This window comes from Pteropus vampyrus, unplaced genomic scaffold, assembly GCF_000151845.1.
Source record: "Pteropus vampyrus isolate Shadow unplaced genomic scaffold, Pvam_2.0 Scaffold125, whole genome shotgun sequence".
In the NCBI taxonomy this organism is placed as follows: domain Eukaryota; kingdom Metazoa; phylum Chordata; class Mammalia; order Chiroptera; family Pteropodidae; genus Pteropus; species Pteropus vampyrus.
The window spans coordinates 2,760,800-2,772,899 of record NW_011888906.1 but is presented as its reverse complement, the minus strand read 5'-3'; positions in this window follow the sequence as shown (position 1 = coordinate 2,772,899).

Genomic DNA, 12,100 nt, shown 5'->3' with positions numbered 1-12,100 from the left:
GGAAACTTGCTAGGCTCAGGCAAGGACTCCCAAGAATGTTTGCTTTGGGATATGTTTTCAGCTTCATTCACGCAACAATCGTTGGATGAGAGCTTACAACATGCCAGATATTGTAAATAAAACAATGAGCGAGACAAGAAAGTTCATGACCTTCAAGAAGAGACAGGAAATGAATGAGCCACACGTCAATAAGTAAGATAATTTCAGACAACAGCAAATGCTTTGAAGTTAATAAAGCAGGGCAATTGGATGGAGTGATGGGAAAGAAAGAGAAGGTGCCTTCAGTAGAGTCCCAGAGAAGCCTCCTGGCAGAGTAATGTTCAGGCTGACCTCTAAATAACGAGAAGGCACCAGTCATGTGCGAAGCTAAGGCAAGAGCAATCTACATGAAGGGAATCAAAACTTGTAAAGTCCCTGAGGCAGAAATGAGCTTTTACATGTTGGAGGAATTACCGTTTTGAGCTTCTCAAAGAACTGACTGCAATTGTCAAGAACTGTGGTCATCTCGAGGGTAGAGCACGGTCTGTCAAACGTTCATTCACTTGTAGAGCTTCCTGTAGGACAGTTCCTCAAGGAGCTCACACACTAAGGGGGGATATAAATCCTGATCATGTGGTGCTGGGAGAGTCAAAGGAGGAGCGCTGTGCAGGGCAGCCTGGGAGGAGCAGGAGCTTGAATGAGAACATGAGTACATGGCCCTGGGAATCAAAGCACTCGGCTAAGAAGCAGCCTGAGCAAAGGCTTGGTTGGGTAGAAGTTGTGAGAGGAGGCCATGAGCAATTCCTTTAGGTTGGAATGTAGGGTAAGTAAACATACTCAGCATGAAATCAGCCCATAGGGCAGGGCACTTTGGGATCACTGTCAGATTAACAAGGGCACCTTTGTGCTGTAGACATGGCAAAGCCACTGGCCATTTTAGAGTATGGAGTAACATAAATCAAGGTTTTCAAGAAAACAAATCCATCAGCACATGCTCTGTGCCGAAGAGGAAGAAAGACTATAAATGGAAAAGATAAAGGCCATGATAATAACCCAGGTAAGACGAGAGAATGAATGCATTATCTATTGCTATATAACAAATTACCACAAACTTAGTGGCTTAGAAAAACACCAGTTTATTAGCTCATAGTTTCCTTGGATCAGGAGTCTGGCACGGTTAGGCTGAGACATCTGTTCAGGGGCTCACAAAGCTGGGAATCAAAGTACCAGCCAACTGCATCCTTATCTGGAAGTTCAACTAGGGAGAGGTCGATTCTAAGCTCCCTGAGGTTGTCCACTTCCTTGCAATCATGGTATCAATGTCCCTTTCTTGCTAGCTGCCAGTCAGAGACCATTTTCTCTCCTAGATGTCACTCACAGGTCCTTGACACATAGCCCTCTCCGTAATTTGGCCACTGCTCCTTAGAAGCCAATAATGAGACCATTTTTGCATGTCTTCGGACCTCTCTGACTCTGTTTCTAACTTCTAGACCCTTTGTAAAATGACTCACCTGATTAGGTCAGGCCCACCACACTCAGAGGAGGGTACTAGATAGGGCCTACACATAGGGAGGTAGGAATCTTAGAGACTTTCTTAGAATTCTGCCTATTACCTTCCTAAATCCAGTAATAACTATTCAGTTTTGAGTCCAGAGTTGTCACCAGAAGTTTCACTCGAAAGAGTCTAAAAGGTGGTCATGAGTCTCCTCCCTTCAGAAATGTCCAAATTCATCTGTTCCAAGCTCCCCCCACACCCTCAGGGGCCTCCTCACCAGACAGTACAATAGAAATACTCGAAAGTATAATTTTTACTCTAGCCAAAGACCTGATTCTACATGACATCACAATATCTCTTCCAAGTACCAGATTTTTAAAAGTTCTTTACTCTTTGTTACAGATTAATTTACTTGTCATTTGTAGAAAATAGAGGGCTGGGCTAAGCAGGTCCTTCCTGGGAATGTGACAGACAACAAACATTTAGTGGCATGGCCCAAGAAGCAGTGCACTGTGGGACTCCAGCCCCAAGTCCTGGGCCAGTCTGGGAGGTCGGTGCAGTGACAGGCCCTCTCTGCAAGACAAGGAATCCAGGTAGGGTTGTGAGTCTCTGCCCTCTGGGACAATCTTCCTTTTAGTCCCTAATTGACAGCTTCCACAGTTTTCTGCATACATTAAAGAAAATGTATGGGTGCAAGAGCCTAGAATTCCTCAGTTCATAACTACAATTAACCACCATTAATTAATGACTGCGAGATAAATGAGCCATGCGATCCGTTTATTCCTGGGTTGTAAGTATTTAAATTCACAGTAGGATGCAAACCCATTTTTCACCACTGTGAATTTAAAACGAGTTTGAGTCAGGGCTGCCTGTTGGAGTCAAGCAACAATTTCCTCTCCTAGTAGTTCACATTTTAGGTCCTATGAACTAGCCAGAGGCCGACAGAGGCAAAGAATCTTCACTATGCACAGCAGAAGTACGGGGTGGGGTACGGGATCTGAGCCCATGCCTTCCTAAAATAATAAGGAGAATCATTATGTGATGAAACCAATTCTGTGCCGGGCTAGGAAATGTCTGGGCAGTGCTTGATATAAATTTTCACCATATCTTATGAAGGACATTATTATCTCTATTTTGTACTCTGAGTATCCATTTGATGCTCAGAGGGGTTAAAAGTTGCTTTGAAAAAGTTTTTTTCTTCATTCCTAGACTTCTTCCAGGATGCTCTCAAGGTGTATATACCTTCTGATGACCTTGTCTCTAATTTTCACATATCCATGGCCTGTGCCCTGAGTTATCAAAACTTCCCAAATAATTACTTAATATAATTCTTGTCCTTAGGTTATAAATCCATCAATTGAACATAGGTAAGATTCAGAACACAAGGAAAAGAGGAAAAAGAAAGATTTTGAACTTACTTTGTAGAAAACAAAAGGAAATGGGGTTCTTATAATTAATAAACAAGGTGTTTATTAATTAGGAAGAGAAAAGTAGTAACTTCACAGAGAAGAAACTTGGTGGTCACCATCTTAACCAAGTGATCAAGGCCAACATCACCAATGGTAAGACTTAGCAATATCGTGTACCCTGATGGGAAAAAGGACAAAACATCACTTCTGTGTTACTCATGCTCCAAATGTCTAACTTTAATATGATCACAAGGAAAAACATTAGAAAAACCCAAACTACAAAATAACTGACCAATACTCTTCAAAAGTGTCAAGGTCATAAAAGACAAAGAAAGACTAAGAAATTATCACAGATCAAAGCGGACTAAAGAGACATGACAACTAGATGTCATGTCGGATCTAGAATTATATCCTGGAACAGAGAATGGACGTTAGTGAAAAAATTCAAATAAAGTGTTTAGTTTAGCTAATGCTATTGTATCAGCGTTAATTTTCTGGTTTTGATAATTACGCTATGGTCATGAAAGACGTTAGTGTTAGGGGAAACCGAGCGAAGGGGATGTGGGAACTCTGTTACATTTTGCAACTTTTTTCAAAATGAATTTTGTTAAAATGAAATAGGATCTCAAAACAAAATGTTGGATGAAGTCCGATCAGTGATTTTTTTCTTCAAAATACTCTATCCGAAGACCTGATTCCACATGACATCACAATATCTCTTCCAAGTACCGTTACTTTTATGCACAGGCATGAAAAAAACCACTATTTAAAAATGTTTCATTCGACTAGATTTCCAAAATTAAAAAGATCAGAAGGAAACATGTCCTGTTGATTCACAAACGGTTTGAAAACCCATGTAATTTCTGCCTGAGAACTGCTTTAGGAGAAGCATGAGTTTAGTAAATAATACGTGCTCTCATCCCATTGTAACTTGGCACTGCTGTGGCGACATTCTGCTTGGTAGAAAGCTACTGTCACATCAGAGAGGAAACAAAGTGACCAGCACATGAAACCCTTATGACTTAAAAGAGAAGAGATTAGAGAAAAAGATAGTCTGAGATCCTTGCTATAAGAGATAAAGAGAATTTGCCCACTTTGTCTACTAATTCACCATCTCTCTGTCAAATGGCATTTTAATTGTTCATTTTTGTACAGTATCTCATAGAATACAAATTGAAAAAAATAACCTAAATGTTGACATTTTGAAGGTAAAGTCAAGGAAGCAGAGAAATAAAGTCATGATTTTGAAAAATCTTTTAGGATCAGAGAAACTTGAGCATGTTAGCAAAGAGAAAGTAGCAAGGTAAGATACACACAAGATGAATTATAATTATAAAACAAGTCCCAGCCTCATAACAGTTAAGCTGCTGGCACTTAAATTCTCACAAGACAAGAATCACTGAAATCACAGTCCAGCAGAAACTTATCAGCATCTTCCTAACCGAACCAGGCTATCAAGAATTTTTTTCTTCCTCAGCACTGAGGAATAGAGATGCAGAGAAGCCAGCTCAGCTAGATCAAGAGATGCCTGCAGTCTCCACTTGTTCCTGTCTGGCCCCATAGGCCACCCCAGCTGCTAGCCTGGAACTGCCTCAATGGGCCAGCCTCTTTTCAAGACTGAGATGCCCTCTCGGTGTGCATTGTTTCCCTGATCTTCTTTATATTGCATCACTTGTGATGCGAACGTTACCTTGCGGAGTTGGACAGCATGGAGGTGCTGTGCTTCCGATTCTCTAGATCAGGGGTCCCCAACCCCTAGGCTGTACAACAGGAAGTGAGCAGGGGTGAGCAAGCGAAGCTTCATCCGTATTTGCAGCTGCTCCTCAGCTCTAGCGTCACCGCCTCAGCTCTACCTCAGATCATCAGGCATCAGCTGCTCATAGGTGCACTAGTCCCCGGTGCTGAAAAGGTTAGGGACCGCTGCTCTAGAGAGCTTCACTATCAGCTCCCAAATCCATGCATTCCTGCTGTTTTGTCATGAATGGACCCTCGTGTCTTCCCTTGATTTCCCCAAAGCTATACTCAAACTTGACATAGCTACTAAAAACAGAAATATATGATGAGCGCCACACCTCTGTTTTGCAGTGGGGAGTTTGGTGTGCATGTTTATATTCCTGGCCTAGAATGTACCTGGTTCCCCTTTGATTTCCTTCCTAGTTCAATCACAGTTAGGAAAACACCTCTCAACTTAGGCAATAATCTGACAGAGACAAATGCTTAATTAAGGTGGTAAGAACTGCAGGTCACACTGTAAACTTGTATCCAGAAACATTTTTAGATATTTTGCAAAGTTTAAGAATTTCATGCAAGGAACATAATCATTTAAAAACAGCAAAAAAGATGTTTGTTTTTGTGTTAGTTTAATGTATTATTAAGAACGATTTTAAATAGCATAAATATCCAACGGTAAAGAAATGGTTAATTAAATAAAATTATATCAACTTGATGGAATAGTATGCAGCCAATAAAATGTTAATTACCTAGATGACAAAGAAATTCAACATTTGTTTATGACATAATGTTAAATGAACAAAGCAGATCACAAAATTGTATGTACACTATGAATAGAACTATAAAAATTATGTCCGCATGTGGACAGGGTCTGGAGTAAATATGAAAAATGAAAACAGCTTTATTTGAGATTCTTGTTATTGCTATTATAATGTTGTTGCACAGTAAATTAAAAAAAAAAAAACTTCAAAAATAAAAGATGAAAGAGTTCAGCCGAAAATGGAGCAACTTTCAAGGGGGAAAATAACTTATTTTGAGTACCTCTTCTGTGTATTATTCCCAAGGGAGAATATTGCATTTGAGAGAATGAATTATGTTTAGAACAATGAATAAAATATATAAAGAAGGATCCCAAGCTTTTCTTCTTCAGGACACTGCCCCACATACGACAGCGTGAGGTTTTCCTGCAGAACACTCCATTCCTGGGAGTTCAGTGGATGGGAGAAAGGACTTGGAAAGTGGGGACAGTAAAGATACGTCTGAATCACCCAGGCAACCTTTTCATAAACACAGAGGCCCATTCCTCTAGCCACGGGAGATTCTGGAGCCTAGTCCTTGAACTTAGGAAATGCTCCCCAGATAATTCACTACCCTCCTGGTCTCCAAACTACAGTTACAGAGCTGTGGCCTTTTGTTGTTGAATTCACACTACACATGGGCTGGCCATCAAGTGCAAGTGAGGAATGCTTAGCAAGGCTCAGTTCTGCCTCTGGAAGCACTGCCATTTGCCCAAGAGAAGGCAGGAGCTAGTGTTTTCTTGACATTACCTTGTTCTTGTGCCTGGACTTTGTAGGACTGGAAATGGACAGAAAACAGAATGATGGAGACGACCTCCCTTTGCACAAAAGACCTGAGTGAATGAGAACAAGTCCAAGGGTTTTACAGTTAGAGAAATTAGAATCTGGCTCTTCTCGGCATGTAGTCTTAAAATTCAGAGGATATCAAAAATTCACTTATTTCTTAAAAGAAAAAAAATCAAATATCCTATCTCTTAACCACCTGCCCACTTTTAAAGTTTCTGTCATTGTATTTCTTCATGAGTTTGCTTAATAAGCTGCCCCCTCTCCCTGAAATGACTTTTTTCCACTTCTTTGCCTCTGAAGCTTCTAATTCTTTTTCTAAAGGTGAGTATTATTTCCTTCATCTTACAGATAAGAAAAGCAAAATTAAAAGACTTGCTTTTGGTTATACAGAATTGCAGAGCTGAGATTCAAATAGAGACCTGTTTACTAAACTATTTTATTGTCATTAGTTGTTTATGTGATAGTCTTCCCCATCGGGCTGTTAACTTACGTTATAAACCTGATGTTTTCTTAATGAATAGGAAAGCTACTTAGCTGTGTTCACATATATTCATAGGCACACTCATAAGATCCTAATTCAAAACCACCTACATTATCTTCACAATAGGATGAGGTCCTTGCCCTGGAGGGGAAGATGTTTTTATTTTTTTAACTTTTTATTTTGAATGAATGTTTGGAATTGCAACTATCCAAAGAAAACGAAAACACTAATTTGAAAAGATATATGCACCCTTGTATTCATTGTAACATCACTTAACAATAGCCAAGATATGGAACCAACCTAAGCTGCTTTTGATAGACAAATGAATAAAAAGGATGTGGTACATATATACAATGGAATATTACTAAGTCATAAAAAGAATAAAATCTTCCCATTTGGGACAACATGGATGTACTTAGAGAGTATTATGGTAAGTGAAATAAATCAGAGAAAGACAAATATCGCATGATTTGACTTACATGTGGAATCTAAAAAACCAAAACAAACAAATAAAGGGAGGGTGTTCAATCTACCCAGTCACTGTGAGGCCCAGCATTCACATAGAAGCCGGGAAGCAGGCTGACTTTCTTTCCCTCTCAGCACAGTGGTGAGACCATGCCTTCAAAATATTCAAACATTCTGGAAGGGAAAAAGTGCCAGTTGCAAATATTGCTTTATACATCTCATGAAATATGTATTTCCAAATGCAGAAGGATGACCAGACACATCTTTTTCTAATTCAAAAACAGACCTACTGGCAGAGGCAAAGCCTTCATGAATGTGATGCGGGGCACAATGAAAACGGCGCAAGGAGCACTTTGCAGTGCTCCAGAGGCAGACACGTGCCTGGACACCCTGCTGTTAACCCAGCCAGTGCTCCAGGAGCTAGAAGCAGCAGGTGAGCCCCCAAAGGGCTCAGGCACTGCTACTGGGGTGCCGATAAATGTTGAGCAGTCGGCTCTCTTGGAAAAGAATGGGGAGGGCATCTGCTGACTTGTAACATTTGCCAATTCCCATGGTGTAAATATTCCCAACCTGGCCATTTTCATGCTACCGATGTGACATGAGCTAGTTTGTATAATTCCTAAAAAATAAATTCTCGGATCTTGTTAGCTGGTACGAGCCAGCGCCAGCACGATGCTGGGTCCTGCTACCTCTTTCATGGCAATTCTTTTAAATCAGGGCATGAAAGTTAATCAGAATGGGATTCCAGAAATTCTCTGTACATTTTGTAAGCCAGATCAGCACCACAGAACATTTTTTCCCAACACACAAATATCATTGACCCAATGAAACACATGCTCATATCAGTAAAATACAATGTTAAAAATATGAATATTTATCCCTATTTCTCAGTCTCCTTCCATAATGAAGGGGGCTTTATTTTTTAGTAGCTCTTTTTGGATCAGTGTGTGATTTCTTGTTACTTCTCCTGGGTATGATGACAGACCAACCTATTTCATAGGGAGCAGAAAAGGAAAAACACCAAGAAGAGAAAAAGGGCAAAGTGATCATCGCATTTACTAGTCTGAGAGACCAGACAGCAAAACAACTGTGCGGGCACCACCACTTGCCCACCAGCCCTGGGCACTTGGGCTAGGGGAGAAGAGGGCTGGGCTAAAGCAGGAGTCCACTGAGATGACCTGCAGGCGTGCGAGGAGCCTGCTCTCGCCCACTGTATCTTATTTTACAGAGTCATTAATTTTACTGTGTGGAAAGAAATGGTAGCGGAGTTGCAATTCCAAATCTAAGATATTTTCTTTTTTGCTATCCCTTTACCAAGGCACCTCTTCCTGTTTTGGCCCAGGCAACTGTCTGGCTTGAAGCTCTCCTTAGGGGATCTGCACATCCTCAGGGAGTGAGGTGGGGTCAGGTCTCCCAGGTGAACCTCGAGATAAGGATTTGTATACCAGTGCTCCAGGAAGGCTGTTCTCCCAGGAGAAACCGGAAGGGAATGGGGAGCAGCACGGAGAAGGCATGAAGCCATACGAGGTGTGATTTCAGGCCAAGCCCCACAGCCTGATCCCATACGGAGCTCTGGAGTATAAGTGAATCTTCACAGTTGTCACCCTCAGTCCAGGTACTGAAGCTTTTATAGTCCTACACCCCTACCCCCTTTAGTGACTGGCTAAGGAGCATCTGGAGGGCATGAATTCCATGGCACTCAGACTCATTGTGGTGTAGGCAAAGGGGTGCCAGAAGCTGCAGAGCCATCCTGTGAGCAAGAGCTGCCTGCGGGTGCTGGCCGTTTGGAGGGGAAGCGCCTTGGAGAAAGGGTGTGCCACCGTTTGTACCTGTCTCTTTGCACACCCAGCATTGCTCCAAAACTGCTTTATAAATATCATACCTTCCTCGGCCCTTGGTAGACTAGATGGCCATGAAAGTAAGAGTGACTGTGTCTCAGTTCTGATAGGAGCTACAACATCTGCTATCACCTGACCACCAGCACCTGCAAGGCCTGGCTGGTGAGAAGTTGAAAGACAGCACCACCTCACGTATCAGCCCTGCAGTCAGTCGGTGATCCTCTTGTGAAATAACAATATCCACAGGGATGGTGTCTGTGCATGAGAGAATCAAAATTTTATTATAAGGCTCAGCAAACTATATCCTCAGGCTAAATCCACCCACCATCTGCTTTTTTAAATAAAGTTTTATTGGAACACAGCTGTGCACATTAATTTGCAAATCATCCATGACTGCTTGAGTGCTGCAGTTTAAAGTTGCATAATTATGGCAGCGATAGAACAACCTGCAAAGCCTAAAATGTTTAAGATCTGGTCCTATACAGAAAAAATTTGCTGATCCCTGTTACACTCGTTCTGGCAGCACTCATAAACAAATATTCAAGAGGTCTGTAAACTCTGTGAGTAGTTTCTCAACCTGTGTTTCACCCACGTCTTAAGAAAGAAGTGAACAAAAACTCTGTAGGAGAGATGCCATGTGAAGCCTGTCAGATTCTCAAAATATAGGCATGATATAGCACAAGCTCTGATGATGGACCAGGCAGGAGAGTAACATCCACCCAGGAGGCTGCAGGAGGTAAAATCTCTTCACATTTCTACAGTCATAGGTTATCTAAATGTTCTCCTTGACAATATCAAGACTGTGGGCTTTTGAAGGTTAGGGGTTGTGGGCAGGGTCTGGCACAGAACGGGTGCTCCAAAAATGGATCTCAAAAGGAAGGAAGGAAACAAAGATGGAGGAAAGGCATGAAAGAGGAAAGGAGGAAGGAAGACCTGAAGGAAAAGAGGAAAAAGAGGAGAGAGTGAAAACAAAATCACGTGGTGTTTAGCTGCCTCGCTGTTATAAAAATTGTAACACTGTGATTCATGGGGCTCAGTCAGGAGCCATCCCCAGCCAAGGATGCGGTACAACCTCAGAGGAGAACTCAGAACCATGCAAGCCTATTTTCTATTACTTCTCAAACTTCCCATCCAAAGGCCACATCATTTTTTGCCATGCTTCTTAAAATTCTTCTTTTATTCTTGCATATCCTCAGCTCTCACATGCTGCAGCTGTAATGTGGCTCCCCAGTCAGCCTCCTGCATCCCTAGCAAAGTCCTCCCCAGCTCTACCCTTTGCCTTTGCCCTTTCCTCCTGTCACTGTCTCTCAAACCCCACACCTGGCCCCACCTGACAGGAGGCTTCTTAGGAATGAGGGATGAGAGAAGACCCAGCACAATTCAGAATCCTACTTAGTGGGCAAGGGAAGGACATAGTTCAGGGCTCAGCAGTTTGCTTCTACATAAGTAAATTTCCACCAGGATGAAAAATGGTTAATAGCATGGATACCAGGAATAGACTTTCAAGGTAGTATGACCGTGGGCTATTTTACTTAATCTTTCTGTGCTTCAATTTCCTCATCTGTAAAATGGGAATGATAATAATGGTATCCACCATGCAGCCTTGTTATAAGGTGAAACGAGTTCATTCCTGTAAAGCACTTAGATCTGTACTGAGCCCATAAATCTCTATAAAAATGTTTGTTAAATAAAATCTAAGCTTGGCAAGCTGCTAGATCTTATCCTTGAGGTCAGGCCTGCTGGAATGGAAAGCTTCTAAACTCTAACATGATAAAATAAAGTAATAAAATTTTCCAAAGCTATTGATATCTTCAAAGATGATAAAACATGCAAAGGAAAAATGTGCTAAAATAGTATAGTAAAACTTAATGGGGTGGAGTAATGATATCACTTTAGAGCTTACTCAAAAGCAAACATGGTCTTAAAAAATCAGTAGTGGTTTTAAAATTTAAGGATGTACCCACATCCCATGGATGTTCCACAGAACAGTTAAGCACGTCTCCCTACTCAAATAACTGTTCCCTGAGCTGGCTTCTGCTTCTGGGAAATATCTGAGGATGAGGGAGGCACCAATAGATGCTAAGTGATGCCATGTGTGAGGGTTACACATTAACTACTAATGAGCAGGCTTAAGCTATTACTCACCAATATTAGCGAGTGTTGCTAAGCTGCTTAAGATCCTTCGGTGACCCCAGTGTCCACCGTGATCTGCCAAAAACGTCCCTCTCCAACCTATCTTTCCCCACTCTCTGCCACCCCTCCTAGACTGGCACCTGGAACACACCAGGGTCATGACCTCCCCAGGGCCTTTGCACACACCTGTCCTTTGAGCAGGGAGCTCCCTTCCCTTACATTAACCCTCTCTTATTCTAAAGGCTTCAGCCTTCCCTAACTACTCTCCCTGTCATAGGTACCCTGCTACTCCTTCACTTAAGTTACTGCAATTCGTAACTATAAATTTTCTTAACTACTTTTTAAAATCATGATGCTGTCTGTCTTGCTCTACTAAAATGTGTCTTCCATGAGAGATAGCATCATGTTTTATGATAAGCACTTTAATTCAATAGGACCTAACATGTGGTAAGAGCTCAATAAATGCTCATTGAGTGGATGAATGAATGAATGAATGAATGGTGAATGAGCAGTTCAAAGGAAGTTATAGCAAACATAAGATTGAGATGAACTCTTAACTCTATCACTCTATTATCTTGGGCAACTATATCTTTGTGTCCTCAGTTAATACACATGAAAAGTTCATTAAAAAAAACACTGTACCTAATGTGTATAAGATAAGTGTTATTATTATTATTATTACTAACAGTAGTGTTTGTGGTTCTAGTACTATGTCTCAATTTCTTCTAAAAAATAGAAAATTTTTGTCTAATAAATAGAAAAAAATAATCTGGTCTTACCTGTCTCTCATAGGCTGTACCTGAGTAAGCAAATGACAACAACACATTGACAAGGGCATATCTGTAGATCTCCGTGTCTGCAAGGAGAGCTCCAAGAGCGCACCCCAAAGGCCTCACACTGTTGCAAAAGTTGTGCTCAAATGCCAGGAGGACATGTGGCAGATCCAGCTCCCTGCACATTACAGCAGACAGGCAGCCTTGACACTG